At 36.9% G+C, this 11,945-nt stretch overlaps 2 non-coding genes across 2 annotated transcripts; both read right to left on the reverse strand.

The window, feature by feature from the left end:
• Nucleotides 1-7,140: 7,140 nt before the first annotated feature.
• Nucleotides 7,141-7,212, reverse strand: trnad-guc (transfer RNA aspartic acid (anticodon GUC)). Its single transcript has one exon. It is a non-coding gene; the product is annotated as a tRNA-Asp (tRNA).
• Nucleotides 7,213-7,579: 367 nt separating this feature from the next.
• On the reverse strand, nt 7,580-7,651 carry trnad-guc (transfer RNA aspartic acid (anticodon GUC)). Its single transcript has one exon. It is a non-coding gene; the product is annotated as a tRNA-Asp (tRNA).
• Nucleotides 7,652-11,945: the final 4,294 nt, after the last annotated feature.

An 11,945-nucleotide genomic window follows, 5' to 3' on the forward strand; every position in this document is an offset into this window, starting at 1 on the left:
CTCATGTTTAGTTTAGGTTCAATAATGATTTGCAATGTTTGTTTATTCAGATTTATATTTAGTTTTGCCTTATTTATAGTTTATTTAACTTTATATTTAGATTTGTATTTAGATGTTTGGCTTAGTTTATTGTATTTGTAAATTGTATGTTTTTGTCTCCCCCTTCTTGTTTAATGTGGACTAGTCCCTGTGCTATAAATGTGGTCTGTCTTGTCATTTCATGGAGTTCTGTTTTTGGTTTAGACATGATTTGTTTGGTTTGAACTCAGTTTGTTTTCCTTGTTTAGTTTATTGTTCTTTCAATTGATTTAATTATTTAATTAATTTATTTTTGAACTTTTTGTGAACCTTTTTGACTTTATTAAAAAAATAATTATTTTTGAAAATCTTCTTTTTTGTATGCCCCTTACTGTACGTGCTGGCTCGGTCCCTCACAAGTGGTGTCAGAAGTGGGATTTGCCAGTAGGGGGCAGAGTTTTTTTTTCCTTGGTGAACTTTCTGGGCCATGAACCGAGGAGGACGAAGAGGAGCCCCAAAGGCTGTTTCAGTGGAGCAACTGGATGAAGTTGCACAAGAGCTGGGGGATGAAGAATTACAGGAGGTGAGAGAATTTGATGTGGAGACTGAATGCACTGAACCAACAATAGCTGACTTGACAGGCTTGTTGAGAGCTCACATGGTAAAAATGGAGGCTCAGGAAGCACAAAGGATGGCAGAGCTGGCCCAGCAGGAACGCCGATTCAAAGCTCTCCATCATCAGTTTGGCCTGTTGCAGCTGGAGGTGCAGGCTCGCACAACTCCTGTTCCAAATACTTTGGTAACACCTCAAGATGATTTGGATCACCCAGATGAGGGTGCTGGTCCAAGTAGGCCATTATCTCAGTCAAGTACCTGTCAGAGAGAGGGAGCTGAAGCCCGTGATACAGGTCAGTGCCCACTCAAAGAGCCTAAATTGGAAAAGTTGTCTGATGGTGATGATGTTGAGCATTTCCTAATTACCTTTGAGAGAATGGCAGCAGTTTGCCGATGGCCAAAAGAGGAGTGGGTATTTCATCTGATTCCCCTTCTGACGGGTAAGGCCCGGGCTGCTTATGTTCACATGGATGTTGATGAATCTTTGAATTATGATGAACTTGAATCTGCAGTATTAAGGAAATATGACATCAGTCGAGAAACCTACAGGCAGAGGTTTCGGTCTCTTGAAGTAGAACACCTTGAAAGCCCTAAAGAACTATATGTGAGGTTAAAAGAACTGTATGGGAAATGGATGCAGCCAAAAAGTAAGTCTATTGAAGAAGTTGGTGAAGTGATCATTCTTGAACAATACTTGAGAATGTTGTCTCCAGAGCTACAGGTGTGGGTACGAGAACATGATCCACAGTCGGCTTCACAAGCGGCAACACTGGCAGATGTGTTTGTGGCAGCACGTCAGAGAAATCAGTCCTGGTGGTGGAAATCCAGCCGAGATGACCGGAGAGCAAATCCCCCCCAGCAGTCTATGAGAAACTTCCCTGGTGCTGGTAAGCCTCCTGGAGGAGGGCCTGCATTTGTCAATGCTCCTAAGAATTATAGGAAAATGCCAATATGTTACCTATGTAATCAAGAAGGTCATACCAAGCCCATGTGCCCTAGAAATGTAATCAAGAATACTCACCTGTGTTATGTGCCCAGGCATCTTGCAAAGCCAGCCCCTAAAGCTGAACGCTCACCAGCAAGCACCACTGTTGAGATTAATGGAAAGGAAATGATTGCTTTGGTTGATACCGGGAGTGATCAGACTTTGGTACACATGAAGTGCATTTCTCCAGCCCTCCTTCGCTACACCAACCTGAAGGCTGTCCGCTGTGTGCATGGTGATGAAAAGCTGCTACCCACCGCAGAGGTCTATCTGAAGGTGAGAGGTCAGACTTACTTCTTGGAGGTCGGTGTAGCTGACAACCTACCTTTCCCTGTAGTCTTGGGGCATGACCTGCCAGTACTGTGGGACTTATTGCAGCCACCATCCACCTGTAACATGGTTGTTACTCGAGCCCAGAGCCATAAGAGAGACGAAAGTAAAGAGTTGCTTGCTATGCTACCATTCTTTGATGCAGAAATCGATGGCTCAACTAAACCTAGGAAATCCAGACGACAGAAACGGTTTGAGAAAATCCAATATAATGCTTCCGTAATGCCTGTTGATAAGTTTGCTGAATTCTCACCCAAGTTTAAGCTGCCTGTCAACATTATGCAGATGCAACAAGAGGATGCCAGTCTTGTTCCTTATCTGGAGAGAGCAAAGCAGGACGATGGAAAAACTGTTGATGGAGAGACAAAGGAAAGATTTTGTATGTACCAGGGTCTACTATATCGTCAGATGGGACAAGTGACACAACTGGTGGTACCACAGTGTGTCCGTGAAGTTATCCTTACTCTGGGTCACTCGATTCCTTGGGCTGGCCACCTGGGAAAACGTAAAACCATCGCCCGGATCAGAAAACACTTCTATTGGCCTGGTCTGAACTCAGTAGTAGCCCAGTACTGTAAAACCTGCTCTGAATGTCAAAAAGTGTCCTCTGACTGCCCAAGGCGGGTCCCTCTCCAACCACTGCCACTCATAGGCACTCCATTCGAAAGACTGGGAATGGACATAGTTGGACCAGTGGAGAAAAGTCGTTCGGGTAACCGATTTATGCTTGTAGTGACTGACTATGCCACTAGGTATCCTGAAGTGTTTCCCTTAAGGTCAGTTAAGGCCAAGTACGTGGCTACCTGTCTAGTGCAACTGTTCTCCAGAGTTGGCTTTCCAAGTGAAATTTTAACCGATCAAGGGACTAATTTTATGTCGAATCTTCTGAAGCAGGTCTATAGGTTGCTGGGCATCAAGAGTTTGAGAACCACTCCTTATCATCCCCAGACAGATGGGTTAACCGAAAGATTTAACCAGACGTTAAAGCAGATGCTACGCAAGTTTGTTGGTGAGTCTGGCACTGATTGGGATCAATGGCTCCCATATCTTCTGTTTGCCTACAGGGAAGTGCCACAAGCCTCCACTGGATTTTCCCCGTTTGAGTTGCTTTATGGTCATGAAGTCAAAGGTCCCTTAGCATTACTCCGAGAAGTTTGGGAGGGAAACCCACAGAGAAATGATGAAACTAATGTGGCATCCTATGTGATTCAGATGAGGGAACGTTTGCAAAAGATGTCTGCACTAGCTCAGTCTCATTTGGCAGAAGCTCAAACACGACAGAAAACCTGGTACGATCAATCCGCTCGGGAGCGGCAGTTTAAGCCCGGTCAGAAGGTACTCGTGATGTTGCCCAGTCATGAAAGTAAGCTGCTTGCAAAATGGCAGGGGCCGTATGAAATTAAAAGGAAACTAGGTCCTACCACCTATGAAGTTGCTCTATCTGACCATTCTCATTCTACACGTACTCTGCATATAAATCTGCTTAAAGAATGGTTTCCTCGTCCTCCTGAATCTAGCCACAGCTTGATGATCCGGCAAGTCAAAGAAGAGGATGATTCTGAAGTTTTTCTGCCTCAGTCAGCTCTAGGAGATGTGGATCTGAGTCACCTGTCCCCACAGCAACAGCATGAGGTGAGAGTAATTTGTTTACCAGAAGTCTTCTCAGAATACCCTGGCTTTACCACCTTGATTGAACATAATATTGAGTTGAAACCCGATGCTGTAGTTCGAAGAATGAGTTACAGGGTCCCTGAACGTCTCCAAGAAGCGCTGAAAGAGGAGGTGGATCTGATGCTGAGGCTGGGAATTATAGAACCCTCTAAAAGCGAATGGTGCCACCCTGTGGTCCTTGTTCCAAAAAAGGATGGGTCTATAAGGTTTTGTATAGACTTTCGTTACCTCAACTCTGTGACCAAGTTTGATGCTTACCCTACTCCACGAATCAGTGATCTCACTGATCGACTGGGCACCTCAAAGTTTCTAACCACCATTGATCTTTCAAAAGGTTATTGGCAGATTCCGTTGACTCCACAGTCCAGAGAACTCACTGCGTTTAAAACACCCTGGGGCCTATTCCATTTTAAGGTTCTAGCCTTTGGACTGCATGAGGCACCGGCCAGCTTCCAAAGACTAATGGACCAGGTACTGCGAGGACTACCATTTACAGCTGCTTATCTGGATGATATTGTGGTGTACAGTGACACATGGCAGCAACATCTGCAGCATCTCCAGGAAGTTCTGCAACGCCTTCAGGCAGCCGGCCTGACAGTTAACCCCCAAAAGTGTACCATTGCAAAGGCAGAGACAGAGTACTTGGGGTTTGTTATCGGTAAAGGGGTGCTCCGACCCCAGGTGGAGAAGGTACGGGCCATTGAAAAGTGTCCACAGCCACAAACTCGTAAGGAGTTAAGGTCCTTTTTGGGTATGGCTGGGTTTTATCACAGATTTATTCCCAACTTTTCTGGGCGGGCTGCAGTATTGACTGACATGGTTGGTTCAAGGAGTCCCAATCAGCTGAAGTGGACCCAAGAAACTGTTGCAGCTTTCCAAGATCTCAGAAAGGCCTTGAGTAAAGATTCTGTCTTGCATAACCCTGATTTCCACCAACCCTTTGTTTTGCAAACTGATGCTTCAGATCGAGGCCTGGGAGCTGTACTGACACTCGACGCCCCGTGGCCTTCTTGAGTCGAAAGCTCTTCCCCAGGGAAGTTCGCTATTCCATTGTGGAAAAGGAATGCTTGGCTGTGAAGTGGGCATTGGACTCTTTAAAGTATTATCTGCTAGGCCGGGAGTTTATACTGGAGACTGATCATAAAGCTCTACAATGGCTTCAAGAAATGAAAGATACCAACAGTCGTATTACCCGCTGGTACCTGGCCATGCAGCCCTTCCGGTTTATTATCAGACATGTCCCTGGCAAAGAAAACCTTACGGCTGACTACTTGTCCCGATGTGCCAGTGACATTCCCGAAGGGAGGGAGTATGTGATGGCCAGTGTGGTGGCCACACATTGAGAGTGAGGCATGCACGCACACATACACACACACACACACACACACACACACACACACACGTTATACTTATTCATTTAAGATTATTTTTTGGTCACAGTTCAGTTATTGTGTTTATACATTTTCGTTTCATTCATATCTGATTTAAATAAGACTCATACACTTTCAGTTTCTCATTACCTTTCTTTATTATTCACAGTACATTTATTACTATTTTGGGTGCACACAAAATCAGTTATCTGTACTGTATGTTTTGTTAATTTTAGTTTTCTTTTGAGTTTAAGTTACCGTGCTGCAGTGCCGACGAGGAACAGAGTTTCCGGGTGTGGTCCGCCCAACTAAAGGTCCGACGTGCCGCAAGATGCCGTTTTTTGGTTCCGCCTGCCGATACCATTGGCTTAATGGCTTGGAGGGAGAGCTCATGTTTAGTTTAGGTTCAATAATGATTTGCAATGTTTGTTTATTCAGATTTATATTTAGTTTTGCCTTATTTATAGTTTATTTAACTTTATATTTAGATTTGTATTTAGATGTTTGGCTTAGTTTATTGTATTTGTAAATTGTATGTTTTTGTCTCCCCCTTCTTGTTTAATGTGGACTAGTCCCTGTGCTATAAATGTGGTCTGTCTTGTCATTTCATGGAGTTCTGTTTTTGGTTTAGACATGATTTGTTTGGTTTGAACTCAGTTTGTTTTCCTTGTTTAGTTTATTGTTCTTTCAATTGATTTAATTATTTAATTAATTTATTTTTGAACTTTTTGTGAACCTTTTTGACTTTATTAAAAAAATAATTATTTTTGAAAATCTTCTTTTTTGTATGCCCCTTACTGTACGTGCTGGCTCGGTCCCTCACAAGCAGCAAACTATAAAAGCAACACTTCATGCTTGTTTTGCCAACACAACGTGGCGTCTTTGTGGTGTAAACACGGTGACAATAATGAATATTAATGAAGTTGCACAAAAAAGTGCGCTGATTGGTTTGACCCAAGCCTTACTCATGCATTAATGCATCACACTGTAAGACGTAATAAGACTCACTCAGGCACAGACGCCCAGTCTGCACGCTGGAATACACGCTATTATGTCATGGCCGTGACGCAGCTTCAAAAATTCGTTTCAAACAGGAAGTACAAATTTGCTTGAAAAAACGCAAAAACAACCAATTTACACTTTTTAGTGAAATATAGGTGTCCTAATAGTGTTTTTAGCAGTGTGGGACACATATACGACTGTCAACCGCTCAAAAAATGTGTTTTGGTGTTTCGTGACCCTTTAACACTACCGATGCAATATACTTTTGGCCACGCGTAGATTTTATGGCGCTGTTTCGTCATTTCCATGGACAGGAATTTAAAAAGCCTAGTGTTGATGATAGGAAAGGTATGTTTACCAAATTGTCAGGTAAAAAAAAAAAGTTTTGTGTTGTATAACAAATATTTACTTTCTAAACCATCTCAACACAAACTTTGCATATGGTGTTTGCTGTTTTAAGTCACGTGATCAAACGGAAAAGGTAAATATATAAGTATAAATATGGTATATTATATAAATAATATTGCATAATGAAGACATAGATTGTTAATGGGATATTGAGACATTACATGGGATATTGAGAAGTATTAAATGTTGAAATATAATGGAAATTTAATTGCATATTAATAAAATGATTTGTTTTCAAGGAATTTTGCTAAATACATGTATTTATTGAAACATTTAGATGCATTCATATATTCATAATTTAATTAATACATTTAATATTTAATTATTTTCTATTACATTATTTATTTAAAAATACTTGCATTTCAGTATTTATTTAAAAACTTAAAGACTACAGCTATAAGTAATTTAGTACAGTGAAAAGTATCTCCACCTGTTACGTGGAAGACTAAGGTTCGATCCCTGCCTGGGAGGATTTATATATATATATATATATATATATATATATATATATATATATATATATATATATATATATATATATATATATATATATATATATATATATATATATAAACTACATTTCTTTACCTATATTACACTTTTTGAGGACCAAAAATACTATAACTAAAAGTAATTTAATAATAAATAATCCTTAATTAGTAATTTTTTGAGAGGGGTTCCTTTTTTAGCTACATTACACTTTTTTTTTTTTTTTAAGACCAAATAAGAAAAAAAAAGTTCCTCCCCGTCGGGGAATCGAACCCCGGTCTTCCGCGTGACAGGCGGAGATACTGTCCACTATACTAACGAGGAAGTAGCCACCAAATCTTGTGGCACATGAGTAGAATCAGGAACAGAGAAAAAAAAGTTTTTTTGACTTAGCTGAAAAGAAAATTAAAGATTAAACGAAAGTTTGTTTTGCCTCCTTGTTAGTATAGTTATAGTTATGAGGAAGAGAGCAAAAAAAAAATTTTTTTTTTTACTTCATAAACAACCCCGTAGAAGACTGAGGTTTGAATAAGTTACCAAAAAAAAAAACATTTACATTTCTTTTAGCTAAATTACATTTACCAAAGACAAAAAAGTGACAGTGATATTGTTCACTGTGCTAAAGAGGAAGTAACAAAAATATAAATTTCTTTACATATATTACACTTTTTGAGGATAAAAAAAAAAGTTTCTCCCCGTCGGGGAATCGAACCCCGGTCTTCCGCGTGACAGGCGGAGATACTGTCCACTATACTAACGAGGAAGCAACTGATAATTATTGTGCCAAATGGGAATTTCATGGTACTCTACAGTGCTACCATGAAGACATTTTACTAAAAAAAAAAAAGGTTAGACTTTCATGGCTTGACAAAGAGGCAAAATGTTTATTTGCTCCCTTGTTAGTATAGTGAAAAGTATCTCCACCTGAAGACCAAAAAAAAAAGTTTCTCCCTGCCAGGGAATTGAATCCCGGTCTTCCACACAGCAGTGTTAAAATCATTAATTCTTTTTTTTCGGCTTAGTCTCTTTACAGTCCCAACTAGTTAAGCTTATCTTTCTTAACATTTCCCATTCATTCTCTATGGTAGTGCTTAACAAAACCAATGCAATATACTTTTGGCCACGCGTAGATTGTATGGCGCTGTTTCGTCATTTCCATGGAGAGGAATTTAAAAAGCCTAGTGTTGATGATAGGAAAGGTATGTTTACCAAATTGTCAGGTAAAAAAAATTGTGTTGTATAACAAAGAATTACTGTCTAAACCATCTCAACACAAACTTTGCATATGGTGTTTGCTATTTTAAGTAACGTGATCAAACGGAAAAGGTAAATATAAGTATAAATATGGTATAATATATAAATAATATTGCATAAAGAAGACATAGATTGTTAATGGGATATTGAGACATTACATGGGATATTGAGAAGTATTAAATGTTGAAATATAATGGAAATTTAATTGCATATTAATAAAATGTTTTGTTTTCAAGGAATTTTGCTAAATACATTTATTTATTGAAACATTTAGATGCATTCATATATTGATCATTTCATGAATACATTTATTATTTCATTATTTTCTATTACATTATTTCTTTAAAAATACTTGCATTTCAGTATTTATTTAAAAAACAAACGTATAGACTACAGCTGTTATTTTATAAGTATTTTTGTTTGTAACGGTAAATTTTTCATAGTTTCTTTCTTATTACGTACTTAAAATGTTTATATGTTTTTATTTTTATAAAACTACTACAAATTTAATATTTTTATATAAAATAGTTACTATTTGGAAGCCTTGCCAACAAAATGGAAGCCTGTTAACAAAGAACGAAAGGCTTTTTGCTTACAGTAAATGGCACTTGGATGAAATGGACTGCAGTGAGGACATTTGTGGCCTGTAGGTCTTGAGAGGAACTATTGTTTTACCATCAGTCTAAAATAGATTTCTAAAAGGAATGAGGAAGATATTTTAACAAAAATCAAAATCAATTCTTCAAAGCAGCCTGGCACACAGTAAACACTATTATTGTTGACATCGAAGCACAAAATTATTAATGTAGTCACAGAACACACAAGGGAAAAACCACGTTACAGTGGTCGATTTAATCTCTGTGCGTCAGCCTGAGCACCGTGACACCGCACAGAAAAACATTGTGCATGAAATGTCTAGCGAAGTTATAGCGCATAAAATGTTTTTAATTTATTTTTCATTATGCTTTAAACAACATATACATGACAATATAGTAAACAAAACTATGCCAGGGTGATAGAAAGTAAATTATAACAACAATACATAAAATAAAATAAAACAAACAAAAATAAGAGTATAAATACTTAACTAAAATTCTCACAAATATAAATAAGCAGGACCTTTACATTAATCAAAAATATTGAAACTAGAGCACAGTTGGACAGTTTTAACGGCCTTTCGATTAGCACTATATATGCTGAATAGTGCAAAAGTAATTTTTCATTTCCTTAAAAAACACAGTAAAACAAGGTTTTTTGTTGGAAAATTTACACTTATGAATATGAAACTTAATTAACAAAATAAATAGGTTAATAACAAAAGCTTCATTATTCAAATTATCATAATTAAAATATCCAAAAATTACATTTTCATAATGCAGACTAAAGTTAAAGAGCACCCTTTTCTTTATAAAAACAGAAGCATCATACCAGAGCTTTTTAACATAACCACAGTGCCAAAAAAGGTGGGTACGGTTTCCAAATGCAAAGAACAAAAAGAGCAATTTATATCAATATCCTTTTTAAATTTACTTAGGAAATGTTTAACCGGATAGAATTTATGAATTAGTTTAAAAGATATTTCTTTTATCCTATTTGTAACCAAAAATTTGTGAGGCAATGACCAAATACTTTAGGAATTCTTACAAAAATATTCCAATAGGTAATAGAGCAAGGTTTAGATACAACTTGATTTACAAATAGAGAGCGAATAGATTTGTTATTTTTAGACTGTGAGAAACAAATTTTACCACACACTGTATCAACTAGATTGATTATAGGCTTATGAATCCAAGTTACACCTCTAAATAAGGAAACAATATTAGAATTAACTGCAGAGAAAACAAGAGAAAATTCCTTGCGAGTTACAGGAAAGTTAAAATGTACAAGAAACTCGTCATATGTCATAAGATACCCTTGAGTGTTAAACAATTGACAAACTAAAACAATACCCTTTTCAAACCACCTCTCCAAAAAGATACTCTTGCATTTATACAAAATACATCTATTGTTCCAAATAAAATAACGTTGTGGTGAAAAATTGTGCTTGTAGATCAGTTTCCACGCCAACAAGACTTGAGCATGAAAAGCAGAGAGCTTCACTGGTAATTTCTCAATTTTATAATCGCATAATAATAAAAAGGAAAGACCTCCAAGTTGGTCAAAAATAAAATTGGGAATTAAATTTCTAGAAAGAAGGTTTATTTAGACAAAACTTTAACCAATTAATTTAAGAGTATTATTTAGAGAAGAGAAATCCAAAAAGTCAAGAACCCCATTTTTAAGGGAATTTAAAACAACAGATTTGCGCATGTAGTGTACACGATTCTTCCATAAGAAATTAAATAAAATCGTATCAATAGACTTGACTGTTTTATTATCTAGATATAAGGTTGAAGCAAAATAGGTTAATCTAGAAATTCCTTCTGCTTTTGAAAGAAGAACTCTGCCCCTTAAGGACAAATCCCTTAATAACCAAAAATTGAATTTACTTTTTATCCTTTCGAAAACAGGGTTAAAGTTTAAGGAAACTCTGTCTTGTTCTTTTTTTGAAATGACAACAGCTAAATAATTAACAGCTTCTTTAACTGGTATACCTTCTACAGATAATAGGGGAGAGTTTTTTAAAGCTAATATTTCACATTTTTTAAGATTAAGGTGCAAACCCGAGGCTTTAGAGAACAACTGAATGGATTTGATAGCCTGATGAACCTGGTTTGAGTCTTTTAAAAATAAGACTGTATCGTCAGCTAACTGACTAATTAAAATATTACGTCCATCAATTTGAATTCCATCTAGCTTACTTGCCTTAATAAAGTGACAGAAGGTTTGGGCTACTATAAGAAACAAGTAAACAGAAGCTGGACAGCCCTGCCGAATTCCTCTTTCTAATAGAAATCTCTGTGTAGTTCCATGTCCTAATTTCACTGAGCTATTTCCCCCAGCATACATTGTACTCATTGCATTACAAAAGAAGGGTCCAAAACCGAATTTTTCTAAACAAAAAGAGATGAAAGGATGCTAAATGGTATCAAAAGCTTTAAAGAAATCCAAAAACAAAATTAAACTAAAATCTTGAATAAAATCTGAATAATCAATAAGGTCAAAAACAAGTCTAATGTTATTAAAATGTGACGATTTTTCCTAAAACCTGACTGATTTTCATCAATAATGGAGTGTAAAACCAACTTAAAACGCTTTGAAAAAATAAGGGCAAACAATTTATAATCGTTATTAAGTAAACTGATGGGTCTCCAGTTATCTAAAAGAAGCGTGTCCTTTTTAGGTTTAGGTATCAAACAAATGACACCTTGTTTCATACTAACAGGGAGCTCAGAGCAGTTTAAACCTTCTATAAACACTTGGAGGAGGAACAGAGATACTAATTCAGAATATAGTTTATAAAATTCGGCTGTTATCCCATCACTACCAGGTGACTTGTTATTTTTTAAATGCAAAATTGCTTCCTTAACCTCACTAATAGTAATTGGTGAGTCACACATAGTTTGTTCATCATTACTAATAGAATTGATATCATCAAGAAATGTTGTAAAGGTATCCAGATCAGCTAGATTAAATTTTGATTTATACAAATTGGAATAAAACTTATAACAATGTTGGGAAATTTCTTTGGGATTTTTAGAGACAAGCTCTCCAATTTTTAATTGACAAATAGAGTTATGTTTAGACCTATTTTTTTCAAGCTTGAAAAAAAGACATTTGTTCACCATATTCAAGCCACCTTTGCCTTGACCTTATGAAAGCCCCTTCTGCTTTTAATTTGTATAAATTAAATATGTAAACCC

Source organism: Danio rerio, chromosome 25 (genome assembly GCF_052040795.2).
Source record: "Danio rerio strain M-AB ecotype USA chromosome 25, GRCz13ab, whole genome shotgun sequence".
NCBI classification, from domain to species: domain Eukaryota; kingdom Metazoa; phylum Chordata; class Actinopteri; order Cypriniformes; family Danionidae; genus Danio; species Danio rerio.